Source organism: Hypanus sabinus, chromosome 4 (genome assembly GCF_030144855.1).
Source record: "Hypanus sabinus isolate sHypSab1 chromosome 4, sHypSab1.hap1, whole genome shotgun sequence".
NCBI classification, from domain to species: domain Eukaryota; kingdom Metazoa; phylum Chordata; class Chondrichthyes; order Myliobatiformes; family Dasyatidae; genus Hypanus; species Hypanus sabinus.
Window position 1 is genome coordinate 81,026,491 of NC_082709.1, and position 18,081 is coordinate 81,044,571.

General features: G+C 43.6%; 1 protein-coding gene across 1 annotated transcript in view; it reads right to left on the reverse strand.

Moving 5' to 3' along the window:
* tmbim1a (transmembrane BAX inhibitor motif containing 1a) overlaps positions 1–17,761 on the reverse strand; it is an 81,507-nt gene extending 63,746 nt beyond the window's left edge. The window contains exon 1 of the mRNA XM_059967522.1: positions 17,631–17,761. The gene's annotated coding sequence lies outside the window, so the exon portion shown is untranslated. The remainder of the gene's footprint in view (positions 1–17,630) is intronic.
* Positions 17,762–18,081: the final 320 nt, after the last annotated feature.

Sequence of the window (18,081 nt, forward strand, 5' to 3'; positions counted from 1 at the left end):
GTCACTGTGGATGCCTGCAAGAAAATGAATCCCAGGGTTGTCCATGGTGACAGATATGTACTTTGGTAATAAATTTACTTTGACATGGATAAGAAAGGTTTAAAGTGATTTACACTAAATGCAGGCAAAAGACCCACCAATGACTTATATAACTGTATCATAGCTTCCCAACTCCTGTACTCAAATCCTCAGCTAGCAAGGCGGCAGTAACTGCTGGAGGAACTCAGCAAGTCAGGCAGCATCTATGGAAATGAATAAACAGTCGACGTTTCGGGCCGAGACTCATCATCAGGTCCAGCCCAAAAAGTCGAATGTTTATCCCCCTCCATAGATGCTGCCTGACCTGCTGAGTTCCTCCAGCATTTTGTGTGTGTTACTCTGGATTTCCAGCATCTGCAGAATCTCTCACGTCCACGATGTGCAGGACATAGTGTTGCAGTTACCGAGAAAGAGAAGGCAGGCAGACAGATAATGTAGGAGGGCCACAACTGAGAGGTCAAGAGTTCATCCTTCAGCACATGAGGCGGAATGGACGACGAAGATACAGGCTGATAAGGTTGTTGTTGGATTGTAGGTTTGGGGAAGAAGAATCAATGGTATTATTTTACCAGGTGGGTGTTGGGCTGGTTGCTAAGAAAGCAAAACTTAATTGAGCTAGGGACTTTCCAATGTGTTCACGATCCTAAGCTGTGATTTAAAAGGTTGTTTGAAGCTCAGAGTAAATTTATTATCGAAGTATGCACACGCGTGTCACCATATACTACCCCAAGATTCATTTTCTTGCAGGCATTCACAGTAGAGCACAGAAATACAACAGTGTCAATGAAAAAATACACAGGAACAAAACCTGACAACCAATGTGCACAAGTTAAACTGCAAATAAAAGTAAAATTGTAAATGCAAGCAAAATAAATAAATAAAACTGCAAACATGAGTTGTCAAAGTACATATGTGTCACCATTTATGATTCTGTGATTCATTTTCTAACAGGTATTTACAGGAAAATAATGAAATACAATAGAATTTATGAGCAAGACAAATCGTGCAAAGAATAAAATAAATAAATAATACTGAGGACATGAACTATAAAGTCTTTAAAAGTGAGTCTATAGGTTGTGTAATCAGTTCAGAGTTTAGGTGAGTGAAGTTATCCACATTAGTTCAGCAGCCTGATGTTTGAAGGGTAATAGCTGTCCCTGAACCCGGTGGTGTGGGATCCAAGGCTCATTGTGGTGAGTGAGGTTATCCACGCTGGTTCAGGAGCCTGGTGGTTGTAGGGTAATAACTGACCCTGAACCTCGTGATGTGGGACCTTGGGGTCCTGTACCTCTTGCCCAACAGTAGTAGTGAGAAGAGAGCTTGACCTGGGAGGGTTTTTCCCGTGATGGACTAGGCTGCATCCACTGTTTTTTGTAGACTTTCCGTTCACGGACATCGATACTTCCATACCAGCCTGTGATGCAATCAGTCAGGACACTCTCCACTGTGGATCTGTAGAAGTTTGTCAAAGTGTTTGGTAAGGTGTCAAATCTATGCAGGCTTCTCAGAAGGCAGAGAAACTGCTGTCCCTTCTTTGTGATGGCTGGTCCCAGGACAGATAATCTACCAGAGGAAGGGTGGAGTTACCTAATGAGCACTGGAACCTCACAGCTGGAAGCACCAGGTTACGTGTCCTGGGCAATGCATAAATGCGTCGGACAATTACCTGCTCTGGATAAATGTTATATACAATAGTTTCAATTCACCCTGAATGTCAATCAAATCACCACTGTACTTTGTAAATTCTCAAGAATAAAACACTGTGTTCTAATTCTTGGGAGTTGACAATCAAGCTGGAAAATCTACAAGGACAAATCTTGGCCCACCCTCCACCCTTACACTGGTTCCCAGAACTGCTGGCAGTATCCCAGGTTCAGAGTTATAGAGAACTACAGTGTAGAAACTGGCCCCTCAGCCCATCTAGTCCACACCAAACTGTTACTGTGTCCGGTCCCACAGACCTGCCCCTAGACCATAGCCCTCCACACCTCTCCAAACTTCTCTTAAATGTAGAAACTGAACCCACCTCTTACTCTGGAAGTTCATTCCACACTCTGACCGTCCTCTGAGTGAAGAAGTTCCTCCCCAGATCCCCCTTTAACCTTTCATCCTTGACCCATGACCTCTAGTTCTAGTCTCTCCCAACCTCAGTGGAAAAAGCCTGCTTCCAATTACCCATCTCCGTCCCTCAGAATCAAAACTCCTCTCATTCTCCTGCTCTCCAAGGAATAAAGTCCTAACCTATTCAATCTTTCCCTATAACTCAGGTCCTCAAGCCCTGGCAACATCCTTATAAATTTTCTCCGCACTCTTTCAGTCTTTCCTGTAGGCAGGTGACCAGAACAGCACACAATACTGTAAATTTGGCCTCACAACGTCTTATACAACTTCAAAATAACATTCCAACTCCTGTACCCAATGCTTTGATTTGTGAAGTACAACATGCCAAAACCCTGCTTAACCTTCTGGAATGGATGGATTGAGATGACGCAGTGTCCATCTGAACCTGGATGGAAGGTCAAAGGCAGAAGGTTCACAGTCGGGTTGGGCTGGGGGTGCGATTACAGAAGGAAGACCTTCCAACTTGTTCGGTCATTTGGTCAGTTCCTGGTTGGTTTCTATCTTTGCCCCTGCTGTTTATCAGCGCCAGAATCCTGAGGCCCCCCGCAAACACAATGCAGATTCTGATTTATTTATCACATGTACATTGAAACATACAGTCTGCATTAACTTTAAAACTGACCAACGCACCTAAAAATGCGTGGAAGCGGCCCACAAGCGTTGCCACACATTCTGGTGCCAAGCCAGGATGCAACAGTTTCAGCTTGAACATCTCCAGTTGCACCCTTGAAACTTTAACATAAACATTGATCACTACAGCACAGTACAGTACAGGCCCTTTGGCACACAATATTGTGCTAACCCTTTCAATCCAACCCTTCCTTCCTACATGGCTCTTCAACACGTACAATACGCTGGAGGAACTCAGCAGGTCTCGGCCCAAAACGTTGACTGTTTATTTCCATGGATGCTGCCCGACCTGCTAAGTTCCTCCAGTGTGTTGTATGTGTCGATTGGACCACAGCATCTGCAGTGTACTTTGTTTACATAGCTCTTCATCTTTCTGTCATTCGCGTGCTTATCAGAGGGTTTCTTAAATATCCCTCAAGTGTGTAAGTGCAGAGAGGGATGAGCAAATCTTTTGCAAAAGTATAGTGACACCAGATTAATCAACAATTCAGTTCAAATGTACAACTCAACACACAGAAATAAAAATGGACTTCTCTCTCTGCATCTCTCCCTCTCTCCTTCCCTGCCTCAATCTTTCTTTCTCCCTCCCCGTGACTCTCTTTGTTCCCATCTCTCTCTTTCCCCACCTCTCCTTCTCATTTTCTCCCTCCTATGTGACTTCCTCTCCGCTCCCCTCTCCCTTACCACCCATTCCTTTCCCCTCACCTACCTCTTTCCCTCACACTCTCTCTCTTCCCCCACCTTTCCCATCCTACTCTTCTCTTCCCACCTCTATTTCCTTCCCCCTCTCTCTCGACCCTTTCAATGATGCCCTGAGCCGTACTAGCGTCACAGTGACCACTGACCTCTAGTCCCCACCACTCACACTCTTCAGGACTCTCAGCATTTATACACGTCTATCAAATCCTTCCTCAGCCTTCCCTTCAATAGAGAAAACACTCTCTATTCTTCACTGCAAAGCCTAAAAGCCGCTACAACACCTCTAACATACCTGTTCCACCACCATCACTAACAGGCATTCCAGGCACAACCACTGTGTGTGTAAAAAAAATTGCCTCACATTCATCTCTCCTTTAAACTCTCCCTCTCTTGCCTCAAGTAACGCCCTCTCAAAAGGTTTCTAAGGGAAAAAAAGATCCTGGCTGTCTACCCTTTTTATGCCTCTCATAATTTTATTGACTTATGTCAATTCTCTCTACAGTGAGTCATCAAAGTTCTGTGCTTCTGCTGATAACGTCTGAGCAGCATCTGTCACATTAACCACTTCCTGGAGCCACCCTCTATTATCCATGTTATGAGCACCCATGCCCCAGCATTCCTCTGCTCCTCAGCCTCTTTCAAACACATCCTTTCTCTTACTTCTCTAATTTCCAGTAATTTGTCCCCCCTTCCACATCTCCCATTCCCCATTCTGGTTCAACTCTTATCTCCTCTTCTCCTCACCTGCCCATCTTGTGTCCCTCCTCCTTCCCTTTCTCCCATGGTCCACTCTCCTGTCCTCTCAGATTCCTTCCTCAGCCCTTTAGCTCTTCTATCTATCGCCTCCCAGCTTCTCGTTTCACCCCCTCCCCCACCCACCTATTGTATCCTCCCCCTCACCTACCACTGACAACTTGCACTCATGCTTATTCTGGCTTCTTACCCTTCCTTTCTGCAATGTTTTGTAACTTCACTCAAAACATTAAACTAATTCAAAGGGAGATATAGCAGTCTCAAATGGGGGTCTAACTCTGTGTTTAAGCGAGGCTCGCATGCATCACATGGTGGCATAATGATCTATGCAATTTATCTATTCATACACACAGCCTGGAATAAGTTATTCAAATGAATAAGAATGCTTAATCGACCAATACATATTACTCAAATGTTACTGAAATATTAAATACACAACACTCCTCACTGCTCAGCTATAAACTCCAACTCAATAGAGAATACATCGATACAGCACAGTAAATTTTAAATTGTCCCACTGGGGCCTAAAGGTTTAATCGCTGTGGAGGATTTCTTACTCTTGTGGCTTCCCTGAGAAGGGGATCCCTCTGCTCGGCCGGCAGGTGAAACAACCTCAGGCTCTGGGTTCTCTTCCGTAGTGCTTGTAAGAGTTGACTCTGAGACTGCAGGATGTGCTTCGGACCGTGGTAGCCACCTTTCTTCATCTTCCTTTTTCTCTGTGCACCTTGATCTTGGGGAAGTGCATTTAGCTCACTGGAGTACGCACTGGAAGTTCACGCAGTAACCTTAACGGACACAGAGTAGAGCCAAATGTCTGCAATTTTCGTGAAGCTCCTTGAACTCTCTTCTAGTTTAAAACCTACCACATTTCGCAAGGAACTGCATGATTAACATCAGAAGCTCGCTCAGGCAAGTTGCCCGCAAAAACATTAGTAGTCAGGCCACTGCTTTCATCACTTTCACTATTCCTCAGAGCAGTGTGACCCTTCCTGGGTCTATATGCTTTCCAAGTAGAGGCACAGAGGGTGACAACAAGACCTGCTTGTCCTCTGTTGGGCAAGGGTTCATGGTGTTCAGCATGGAGTCAGTTATGGCATCGTTCAGTTCCTTTCCTAATTCACTTTCAGTTGACTTTATTGTAGATGTGGTATGCAAATGGTGGACAGATCGCAATGACGTTGTAGTTATCTTAGCCAATCACTTCCCCACAATGCTGGCCCTCCTGCTTTTACCACATACAAGCTCAATACAGCTTGCTGGTTGTTGGATTTCACTGTTATGAATGTCATTCCATAGGAGTGATCTTTTCTCTACGTTCTTAGCTGGATATCTGCAGGCTTCAGCTTAGGATCCTTGAAATGCCTCTCAAACTTATTTTGAGGAATGACAGAAACTGCTGAACAAGTGTCTATATCCATTTGAATTAATTTCCCATTAATTTCTGGTGTAAGCCATATCGCATGTCTCTTGCTAATTTTGTAAATCATTGTAAATCCTGAGGGAACCCAGCGTCACTCTCATCATTATCAAATTTTTCATCAACAACATGAGATCAGTGCTCATTTTGAAAATGCAACTTGGCTTTGTATCTTTTTCTCTTCTCTGTGAAGTCCATTTCTTTTTGTCTGCTCGACACACTTCATACTGTATGTGGCCAACTTTGTGGCATTTTCTGCAAGTTTCACCTTTAAACCTGCATTTCCTTGGCGCATGTGAGCCCCTACCACAATGGCAATACAATTTGTTCCACCTAGCCAGTTTCTGTTTAGACATCGTAATTTTGCTCATGTTCCCTTTCACTCGTGATTGCAACACAATTGCATCACCGTGGTTTCCATTGAAACAGCTATTTCAACTGCTCTTTAAAATGTACATTGTGCTTCAGTTAGGAGCCACTTTTGAATGCTTTTTTTTAAAGATTCCACAAGCTAAATAATCCCTTTGTATATTATTAAGCCCATTAGCAAACTGACCATGCTCAGACAATCTCTTCGGTTCAGCGACATAGGCTGAAGTGGACTCCCCTTCTTTATGATTCCGTTTATGAAACCTAAAGTGTTTTATAATCAACAAAGGCTTTGGTTCTAAATGTTCCTGCATTACTTTGACAATATCAGTAAATCTCATTTCTGCTGGTTTGGTTGGAGCAGTTAAAACTTCAAAGCAAACTATATGCCTTTAAACTCAATGCATTTCTCATTGGCTATTTCACTTGCTTCAAAATATCATCGAATTAGCTCAGTCTACATATTCCAGTTATCTTTTGTGCAAACATGTCACTTTTTCTGATATTGCAAGCCATTTCTGCTTTTTTTTAAAATGACTATCACACTGTACTTTATGAACCTGTTAATTCTTCTGTTTAATGACTTTTTTAAAAAAAACTTGATTGTGTTCCCTTCTAAAGAGCATGTGCTCTACTGTTTTTGTTTAACCTGACCATCTCTGCGTGCACTGCGCTGCCTTTTGTAAGTCGACCGCCTCTCATACATGTACCTATGCAATCATCTCTCAAATGGTACAATTGAACCCTCATTGTGTCATTGAGCACTAAAGCACAGAAACAGGCCTCTCAGCCCATCTAGTCCATGCCAAACTGTTCAACTTCAAATTCAAGTTTACTGTCATCTGACTGTATATATACAAACAAAAGAAACAACGTTCCTCTGGGTCACGGTGCACCAAAACCTATATCATACATGGTAAATGTAACAAAATATTATTTACCTTGTCCCATCAACCTACACCTGGACCATAGCCCTCTACCCTCCCTCCTATCAACTATCTTACTCAAACCTCTCTGAGAGTTGAAATCCAATCCACATCCACCACTTCCACTAGAAGCTCATTCCACACTCGCACCACCCTCTGAGTGAAGACGTTCCAACTCAGGCTCCCCTTAAATATTTCACCCTTCAACCTTAACCATGACCTCTAGTTCCAGTCGCAACCAACCTCAATGGGAAAGCTCTGCTTGCATTTATCCTATCTAGACCCCTCATCATTTTGTATACCTCTATCAAATCTCCCCTCATTTTCCTGTGTTCCAGGGAATAAACCTCAGGACTTTGTGCCCTGGCAACATCCTTGTAAATTTTCAAGGTACTCTATTTGCCACATGACTGCCTGTTCTATCAGTCTGTATACCCGAGGCTACAGTACATCACCATTCTCTTCAAGGTTGAAAATTCTGCCATTTATGAACGTAAGGTTAAAGGTTAGCTTTATTTGTCACACAAAGTGAAATGTGCCGTTTGTGTCAAATCACTTAACAAGGATCGTGCTGGACAGCCCACAAGTATCGCCACGCTTCTGGCACCAACATAGCGTGCCCACAACTCACTAACCCGAACCTGTCCCACTTTGGAATATGGGAGGAAACCAGAGCACCTGGAGGAAACCCACAGGGTCACGAAGAGAATGTATAAACTTCTTACAGACAGCAGTGGAAATTGGACCCCAATCCTAGAGCTGGCGTTATAAAGCATTACGGTAACCGCTACACCACCATGTCACCCCTTGCTTTTCTTTCCACCAGCTCACATATCCAGATTGAACCACAGAGAGTCATAGAGCACTATAGCAAAATTAGAAATTGTAGCCTTCACTCCCAAATCTAGGTCATTAATACCATCAAAAAGCAACTATCACCTCATCACCAAACCCTGCAGTATGACATTTATGGCAACTTTCAAAGCCACCATTCACCATGACTCTGTTATCTGTTGCTTAATCAACCTCCTAGCCATGACAACAATGCTCTGCTTACTCATCACCTTCCAAATTTATTGAGTAACTTGTTAGGAGAAGTTTAAAGATATATAAACGCAACTAGTTTGCCTGGGTAACTTTTGTTAGCATGAACCAATTGGGCAGAAGAGCCTGTATCTTTGTTGCATGGCACTATAATTCCGTTAAAAGATTCATCCCAATAACTTGACTGAGAAGCTTGTTAGGGGCGCTGTCGCAGGAAAGCAGCACCCATTATCACGGACCCCATCGTCCAGGCCATAACTTCTTCTCGCTGCTGCCATCAGGGATAAGGTACAGCAGTCTCAAGTCCCACACCACCAGGTTCAGGAACAGTTATTACCCCTCGACCATCAGATTCTTGAACCAGAGGGGACAACTTCACTCAACCTAACACTGATCAGTTCCCATAACTTACAAGGAATTTTCACCTCAGATTCTCAACATTATTTATTTATTATTTTGTTTTTTTTCTCTCTCTTTTTTTGTAATTGCACAGTGTGTTGTCTTTTGATATGAATTGTTTGCCCACCTTGTTATGTGTAGTCTTTCTTTGAGATGCTGCCTGACATGCTGAGCTCCTCCAGCATATTGAGTGCGTTGTTTAGATTTCCAGCATCGGCAGATTTTCTTGTCTATTATCTTTGGCCCACAATGTAGTACCGACCTTTTAGCCTACTCGAAGATCAATCTAACCCTTCCCTCCCACATAGCCCTCCATTTTTCTTCCAGCCTGAGTCTTCTAAATGTCCCTAACATATCTGCCTCTACCATCACCCCTGGCAGAGCATTCCACGCACCCACGTTCTCTATAAATAAAACCATCTCTGACACCCACACTATACTTTCCTTCAATCACCTTAAAATTATTCAATCTTGTATTAACTATTCCTTGAAAAATATTCTCTGGCTGACCACTCTATGTACGCCTCTTCTAACTTCGTACACCTCTCATCCTCCTTCATTCCAAAGAGAAAAGCCCTAGTTCACTCGACCTTTCCTCATCAGACACGCTCTCTGATCCAGGCAGTATCCTAGTAAATCTCCTCTGCACCCTCTATAAAACTTCCACATCCTTCTTACAATGAAGCGACCAGACTGAGCACAACACCGTAAGTGTGAAACAAGTTGCCCGAGGAAATGGAGGTGAGGTGGGAGGGGGGGTACAATTCCATTTAAAAATTCATTTGGACAGGTACATGGAAAGGTAAGGTTCAGAGGCATATGGGTCAATTGAAGGCAGATGGAAGTAACACACCTTGGCCAGCATGGATGAGTGGATTGAAGACCTTGTTTCCCTGCAGATATACTTGGTATACACAGTGTACTGCCAGATTTAACAGGACCTCTGATTAACTTATAAAAAAATCAAACTAAAGGTGAGAAATTTACGCACACCAAGATTCCACATCTAAGAGATAAGGAGGGATCAGAACACGGAGGCACTTCAAACAAAGATATGTTACTTGCAGCTTATCAGAACACTATCTGGGTCTTTCGGTGTGTCTCCATAAAGTACATGAGATAAGAACAGATGTATAGTTATAGAACATAGGACAATCCAGGTCCTTCAGCCCATGATGTTGAGCCCACCTCCAAGATCAATCTAGCCCTTCCCTCCAGCATAGCACGCCATCATTCCATCATCCATGCGCCTATCTAAGAGTCTCTTAAATGTCCCCCATGTATCTGCCACCTGACAGGGAATTCCACAAACCCATCACTCGCCATGGAAAAAAACTACCTCTATTCATATTAAAACTATGTCCATATTGGCCATTTCTGACCTGGAACAAAGGTGCTGGCTGTCCATCTATCTATGCCCCTTATCATCTTGTACACCTCTAAAACATCACCTCTCAAAAGATCTTAGCACACGTAAATGGATGGAAAAGGCCAGAGAATCAGAATCAGGTTTATCATCACTGGTATGTGTCATGAAATTTGTTAGCTTAACAGCAGCAGTTCAATACATGACATAGAAAGGAAAAAAATAGAAAAAGTACATCAATTACAGTATATGAATATTGAATAGACTAAAAATAACGCAAAAACAGAAATAATATATACTTTTAAAAAGTGAGGTAGTGTTCATGGATTCAATGTCCATTTAGGAATCGGATGGCAGAGGGGAAGAAGCTGTTCCTGAATCACTGAGTGCGTGCCTTCGGGCTTCTGTACCTCCTACCTGATGGTAACATTGAGAAGAGGGTATGTCCTGGGCGATCGGGATCCTTCATAATGGACGCTGCCTTTCTGAGTCACCGCTCCTTGAACATGTCTTGGATACTACAGAAGCAAGTACCCAAAATGGAGCTGACTAGTTTTACAATTTTCTGCAGCTTCTTTCAGTCCTGTACAGGAGCTCCCCTCCCCCACCCCCAATACCAGACAGTGAAGCAACCAATCAGAATGCTCTTTATGGTACATCTACAGAAGTTTACAAGTGTTTTAATTGACAAACTGAATCTCTTCAAACTCCTCATGAAATACAGCTGCCACCTTGCCTTCTGTATAGCTGGGACCAGGTTGGATCCACAGAGATCTTGACACCCAGGAACTTGAAGCTGCTCACTCTCTCCACTTCTGATCCCTCTGTGAAGATTGGTTCATGTTCCCTTGTCTTACCCTTCCTGAAGTCAACAATCAGCTCTTTCATCTTACTGACATTGAGTGCCAGGTTGTTGCTGTGACACCACTCCACTAGTTGGCATATCTCACTCCTGCACACCCTCTTGTCACTATCTGAGATTTTACCAATAATGTTTGTATCATCAGCAAATTTGTAGATGGTATCTGAACTATACCTTGCCACACAGTCATGGTTATAGAGGGAGAAGAGCAGTGGGCCAGTGGCACTCCTGAGGTGCGCCAGTGTTGATTGTCAGCAAGGAGGAAGCATTGTCACCAATCCACACAGATTGTGGCCTTCCGGTTAGGAAGTCGAGGATCCAATTGCAGAGGGAAGTACAGAGGCCCAGGTTCTGCAACTTCTCAATCACGATTGTGGGAATGATGGTATTAAATGCTGAGTTGTAGTCAACAAACAGCTTCCTGGCGCAGGTATGTAACCCTCAGTACTCCAGAGACTTAATCTAGGGAATGACAGCCCCTGGCCCAGCCTAACTTGGGTGGATGCTGTGCAATGTGTCCCCTGTTATAAATCAGCAAGACGACATAACAAACAATACACAATATGTGATTAAACTTTATAATTCCTAATTTGACTGTATGGTTAGTAAAGAAACCAAAAGGGCCCATTCTCATGAAAGTCTAATGCACAAATGTTGGAGCTCACAGTGTCGTCCATTTGTTCCCATCGTCCTCCTCCAAGCATAGCCGACCCTCAGACCCTCACTGCTCAGTCCACTCGGTCCAGCAGTTTACCAACTCCTCCCACTAGCGTCCTCTCTCTTCATCGCTCACTGACAGAAGACCGCGAAATCCCTCTCCCAGACACACAAAAAGAACATCCCTCTCATTGGCCGACATACCCCGTTATCTCTGGTCATAACCCAAACATTGCTGCTACAGAGAAACCATTACCTTAGCCTTAGCAGTGGAACATTACACAGTGGCCATTACATTAGCAGAGAAACCTTACACCTTGTTACAGGGGTTTGTATTGTCCAGGTAGTCTAAGGCCATATGAAGACCCATTGAGATTGTGTCTGCTGGAGACCTATTGTGGCGATAGGCAAATTGCAATGGGTCCAGGTCCTTGCTGAGACAGGAGTTCATTCTGGCCATAACCAACCTCAATAAGCACTTCATTGCTGTAGATGTGAGTGCTACTGGGCAATAGTCATCAAGGTAGCTCACAGTACTCTTCTCGGGCACTGGTATAACTGTTGCCTTTTTGAAGCAGGTGGGAACTTCCGACCGTAGCAGTGAGAGGTTGAAAATGTCTTTGAATACTCCTGCCAGTTGGTTGGCACAAGTTTTCAGAGCCTTACCAGGTACTCCATCGGGGCCTGACACCTCACGAGGGTTTACCCACCTTAAAGATAGCCTGACATTGGCCTCTGAGACAGAGGTCACAGGGTCTCCGGGTGCAGCAGAGATCTTCACAGCTGTTGTTATATTCTCCCTTTCAAAACAGGCATAGAAGGTGCTGAGTTCATCTGATAGTGAAGCATCGCTGCCAGTTAGGGTATTGGACGTCTCTTTGTAGGAAGTAATGTCCTGCAAACCCCACCAGAGCTGATGTGCATCTGAAGTCAACTCCAACTTCACTCAGAATTCTCTCTTTGCTCTTGAAATAGCCCACCGCAAGTCATACCTGGTTTTCTTGTAGGAACCTGGCCTTAGAGACTTTAATGCCATGAATCCAGCCCTCAGCAATGTAATTCCTGGTTCATCTACGGCTTTTGTTTTGGGAATGTACGGTGTTTTCATAGGTACACACTCATCCACTCAGATTTCAATGAAGTCGGTAACAACTGCACCACACTCATAAAGATTCAAAGACGGATCCCTGAATACAGTCCAGTCCACCAATTCTAAATGCTTTCCTTGTTCATACCTTCTCGATCCTCACTACCGTGCTTCAGTCTCAAGGAGCAGAAATACAGCCAGGTGATCAGATCTTCCGATGTGTGGGCACTGTAGGCACTCTTGATAGGGGTGTAACATGTGCCCAGTGTGGTGTTTCCTCTGACACTACAAATGATTTGTTAATGGTATTATTTAGTGACTTTTTCAGTCTGGTCTGGTTAAAATCCCCCAAAGTGAATGTGAAGGTGTCAGGGTGTACTGTTTTGTGCATGTCGATCACATCACTCAGATCACTAAAGCCTGTTTGACATTGGCCTGAGGTGGAACGTACGTACACTTTACCAAAATGATCACTGAAATCTGTGGCAGCTAAAATAGCTGGCACTTAATTGCTAGACATTCCTGGTCTGGGGAGCAGGATTCGGACAACACCGATATACTTGTGAACCAGAAGGAGTTGATCACAAGAGGAGGGACAAACACGGGAAAGTGGGACTAGCTCAGGAAGGCATCTACGTCAGCATAAACAAGTTAGGCCAGAGGACCTGTCTTTGTGTGGCATTATTCTATAACTCTCTGCTGCCTTGGTTTGATTCCCCCCCCCCCCCCCAATGCTCACAAAGTGCTGGAGGAACTCAGCAGGTCAGGTAGCACCTACAGAGAGGAATAAACAATTCAGTCTGAGTGTTTTCGAGTTCAGAGTAAATCTATTATCAGTGTACATGTACAGTGCCTATAAAAAGTATTCACCCCACTTTGAAGGCTTCATGTTTTATTGTTTTACAACATAGAATCACAGTAGATTTAATTTGGCTTTTCTTGACACTGATAAACAGAAAAACACTCTCTTGTGTCAAGATGAGAACAATAAAGCATGAAAACTTCCAAGAGGGGCAAATACTTTTTATAGGCACTGTACGTCACCATGTACTAGCCTGAGATTCATCTTCTTGCAGAAATTCACAGTGAAATAACAATGAAAACTGCATACAAATGAAAACTGACAAACAACCAATGTTCAAAAGAAGAGAAAGAATACAGAAACAAAAAATAAATAAATAATACTGAGCACCTGAGTTGCAGAGACCATGAGCATGAATCCGTAGGTTGTGGAATTAATTCAGTTAAGATGAGTGCATTCAAGAGCCTTTATGATTTACATTTATGTGTTTACAGACAGGGCAAGTTGAATTAAGTTTCATAGTGTTATAGAATCCTAGAGCACTACAGCACAGAAATAGGTCTTCTGACCCATCATTAGGAGTTTGAAGAGATTTGATTTGGTATGTCAACAAATACACTCAAAAACTTCTACAGATATACCTTCGAGAGCATTCTGACAGGCTTCATCACTGCCTGGTATGGGGGTGGGGAGGGAGGCCTACTGCACAGGACAGGAAGAAGCTGCACAGGGTTGTAAATTAATTGGTTGGCTCCACCTTGGGTACTAGCCTACAAAGTACCCAGGACATCTTCAAGGAGCGGTGACACAGAAAGGAAGCATCCATTATTAAGGACCTCCAGCACCCAGGGAATGCCATTTTCTCACTGTTACCATCAGGTAGGAGGTACAGAAGCCTGAAGGCAGACACTCAGCGATTCAGGAACAGCTTCTTCCCCTCTGCCATCCAATTCCTAAATGAACATTGAACCCAATACCTCACATTTTTTTAATATATATTATATTATTTCTGTTCTTGCATGATTTTTCATCCATTCAATAAACTTATACTGTATTGATTTACCTTTTTTATTTATTACTATTATTTTTATTCTCCTCTTCAATATTTATGTATTGAATTGAACTGCTGCTGATAAGTTAACGAGTTTCACAACACGTGCCAGTGATAATAAACCTGATACTGATTCCGTGCCAAAGTATTAACTTCCCTGGTTCCATTGACGTCCACCTGGACCAACTTTCTCTTATTGAAATCAAACCCACATCACCACTTCCGCTAGAGACTCATTCCACACCCTCACCACTCTGAAGAAATTCTCCCTCAGATTCCCCTTAAACATTTGACCCTTATTTCACCGTTAACCCATGACATCTAGTTGTAACCTCACCCAACCTTAATGGAAAAAGCCCGTTTGCATTTACCCTATCTATACCTCTCATAATTTTGTATACCATCATTTTAATAAATCTCCTCTCATTCTCCTACACTGTGAGTAATTGAACGTTAAGCCACAGAGAAACTTCCCCACTCCCTAGTGCTCTACCACAACCCCAGTAAGCAAAGAGCACGGTGACATCCCAGCTCACATCCCATCCAGTCCCGTTAACTAACCTGCGCTAGGTTCTGCGAGCTTAAAGGCAACTGCTCTACCCGGGACCACAGGAAACCACAGAGGGTTGTGGGCACAGCTCAGCACGGCACAGGAACCAGCCTCCCCTCCATCGACTCTGTCTGCACTCCTCACTGCATAATCAAAACCTCAGCCACCCCAGACATTGCCTCTTCTCCCCTCTTCCACTGGGAAGAAGATCCAAAAGCACATTCCACCAGGCTCAAGGACAGCTTCTACCCTGCGGTTATGACTATTGGTTTGTTATTACAATTGACAGACGTACAAAGACACAGTGAAAAGCCTGTCCTGCATACTCTTCATACAGATCAATTCATTACACAGCGCATTGAGGTAGTACAAGGTCAAACAATAACTGGATGCAAAGTAAATTGTTACAGTTACAAAGTGCAGGTAGTCAATAAAGTACAATATCATAACGAGGTAGATTGCGAGGCTATCGTACAAGAGTTCTGTTCAAGAGTCTGATAACAGTGGGATAACCGCTATCCTCGAGCCTGGTGGTAAGTGCTTTCAGGCTTTTAAACCTTTTACCTGGTGGCAGGAGAGTAGAGAGAATGTCCATGGTGGGTGGGGTCTCTGATCATGCTGGTTGCTTTACTGAGGCTGCAAGGTGCAGACAAAATCGATGGAGGAGAGTCTGGTTTACTGTGTCCTTAAATGAGCTGCGTCTGCAGTTTCTTGTGGCCACATGCAGTACAACAAGATATAGACTCTTGACCTCATAACGACCTTGCGCCTTATTGTTTACTAAAGGGCACTTTCTCTGTAACCGTTACACTTTATTTTACATTGTGCCATTGTTTTACCTAGTTCTAACTCGATACACTGTGTAATGATCTGATCTGTATGGACAGGTACAGACATCCAAGACAAGTTTTTCACTGTATCTCGATACACATAACAATAGCAAACCAATTTACCAGGATGCTGCCTGAATAAGAGAGCATGTCTTATATGTAGGGCTAGGGCTAGGGCTTTTCTCTTTGGAGCAAAGGATGATAAGTGGCTTGACAGAGGTTTACAATAAAACAAGATGGCATATCATAAAATGGATAGTCAGAGGCTTATTCACAGGGTGGATAACACTAACACCAGAGGGAATAATTTTAAACTATTTGAAGGAAAGTGTAGGGGGATGTCAAAGGTAGTTTTTTTTGTAAACACAGAGTGGTGCTTTTAACGTGCAGCAAGAGTGGTGGTAGCGGCAGGTGCATTAGGGAGATTTAAGAGACTCTTAGATAAGCACATCGATGGAAGAAAATATGTGGGAGGGAAGGTCAGATTTATCTTGAAGTAGGTTAAAAAGTCAGGACAACATTGTGGGCCAAATGGCCTGTACTGCATTGTTCTTCCAATCTCTGCAGCTCCTCCTCAATTTCAGTTGGCTTCCAGCTTTACTGGGAAAGTCTGGAATGTTTGTGCTGAGTGCCTTTGTAAAACATGACTCTGCTCGAAATGTACAATTCAAGGAAGGGAAACAGGGTTAAGATTTCAGGTTCATGACCCTTATCAGAACATTGAGTCTCAAAGTTGAAACATAGACCACACTTCTCTCTTCACAGACACTGACTGACTTGCTGAGTGTTTCCAGCAATATTTTACTTAAAATTACTAATTTTTGTGTTTATTTCATACAGATTCCTTGAATCACTGAGCACTCCAGCACAGAAACAGGATATTGCCAGCCTGGTCTTCCACCTAGTTCCACTGGCCCGCCCCTGGACCATAACCCTCCATGCACTTGTATCCACGTACCTATCCAAACTTCTCTTCCATGTTGTAATCATATCTTATCCACCACTTCTGCTGGCAGCTCATTCCACACTCTCACCTCCCTGAGTGAAAAGGACCCTCATGTTCTTAAACATTTCACCTTTCACCCTTGCAACCACTAGTTCTGGTCTCACCCAACCTCAGTGCAAAGCAAGTGCCTGCCTGCACTTACCCTATCCATACCTCTCATCATTTTCTATACCTCTATCAGGTCTCCCATCATTCTCCTATGCTCAAGGGAATACAGTTCTAACTTGTTCAACCTTTCAAGTCCTGGCAATATCCTTGTAAATTTTCTCTGTACTCTTTCAATCTCAGATACCCTCCCTGTGACCAGAACTACAAACAACACTTCAAATTTGGCCTCACCCAACTTCAACTTTGCAGCCTGAGATATGCCCTCCCATGTCCTACACACTCACAGTTCCTAAATTTTACAAAACAGGTTTTCATTCGGATTTATGCGGCCAGCTAATCTTTTCCCCGGCTCCCCCGTTTTAACTTCTTCTGATTCCGGAAGGGATGGGCGGTTCCCGCACTGATGGGGCGATCTCTCCCTGGAGATTTTGTCTGGAAGTTTAATCGTTTCCTGTGACGTTTCTGTCCACAAACTCGCTCCACTCTCTCACTAGGGTTGTTTAATGTAATTTCCAGTACACAAGTGTAAAAGAGAACGAAATAATTGTTATTCCGGGCCCCATACAGCGCAAAAAAGTAAGATTTTAAAAAACGATAACGAAACAACAGTAAATATTAATACAGAAGCTAGCTTTTATACATGGATTGATTGTATGTTCATAAAGAGACGCTAGACGCAGGATAATCTATACATAAGGTGTCTGACCAGGAAATAATAAAGTAGTGCTGGTGGAATTTGGGAATTCAGATAAAATTTGATAAAAAATATCTCCGCTTCATTTCTGCCCATTCCTTCACAACCATACATGGGGCGAGTCTTTGCCACGCTCACGCCGGTGGGCAGGGTGCTGGGGAGACCCCAGCCCAAAGTTCGCCACAACTTTTGAAAAGTTTGAGAGACGAGGGAGACTTACCCCGGGAGCGCCTGCTGGGCGATGCTTCGTCTTCGGTTCTCTGGGCTGGCTCAGGAGAGCGGGGAGGAGACAATAAGGGCAGGGCGAGGACGCACACTCCGCCGACCCGGTAATCACCTCGCTCCCTCTGGCGGCGCAGCCTCGGCCAGCACTCACATCCCGAACGTCTTCTCGTCCGACGGGTGGGACCACACACACTTGGAATACAGTGTGCTTTTCATAAGGAAGACCATACTGGTCAGAAGTCTTACCACGTACATATGAAAATGAAATTTGTCGCTTTACGCAAAGATGTAACGTTACTCTTGATTACAATAATAAAGAAACTGTGCCAAGGTGGAATAATCAGGTAGTGTTCATGGCTTCATAGAGTATTGTTGGTTGCCCGTGGTATGAGAGGAGACCTGTGCGGGAGAGTTTTTAAAGTGCAAAAGGTATTGGAGCAACAATA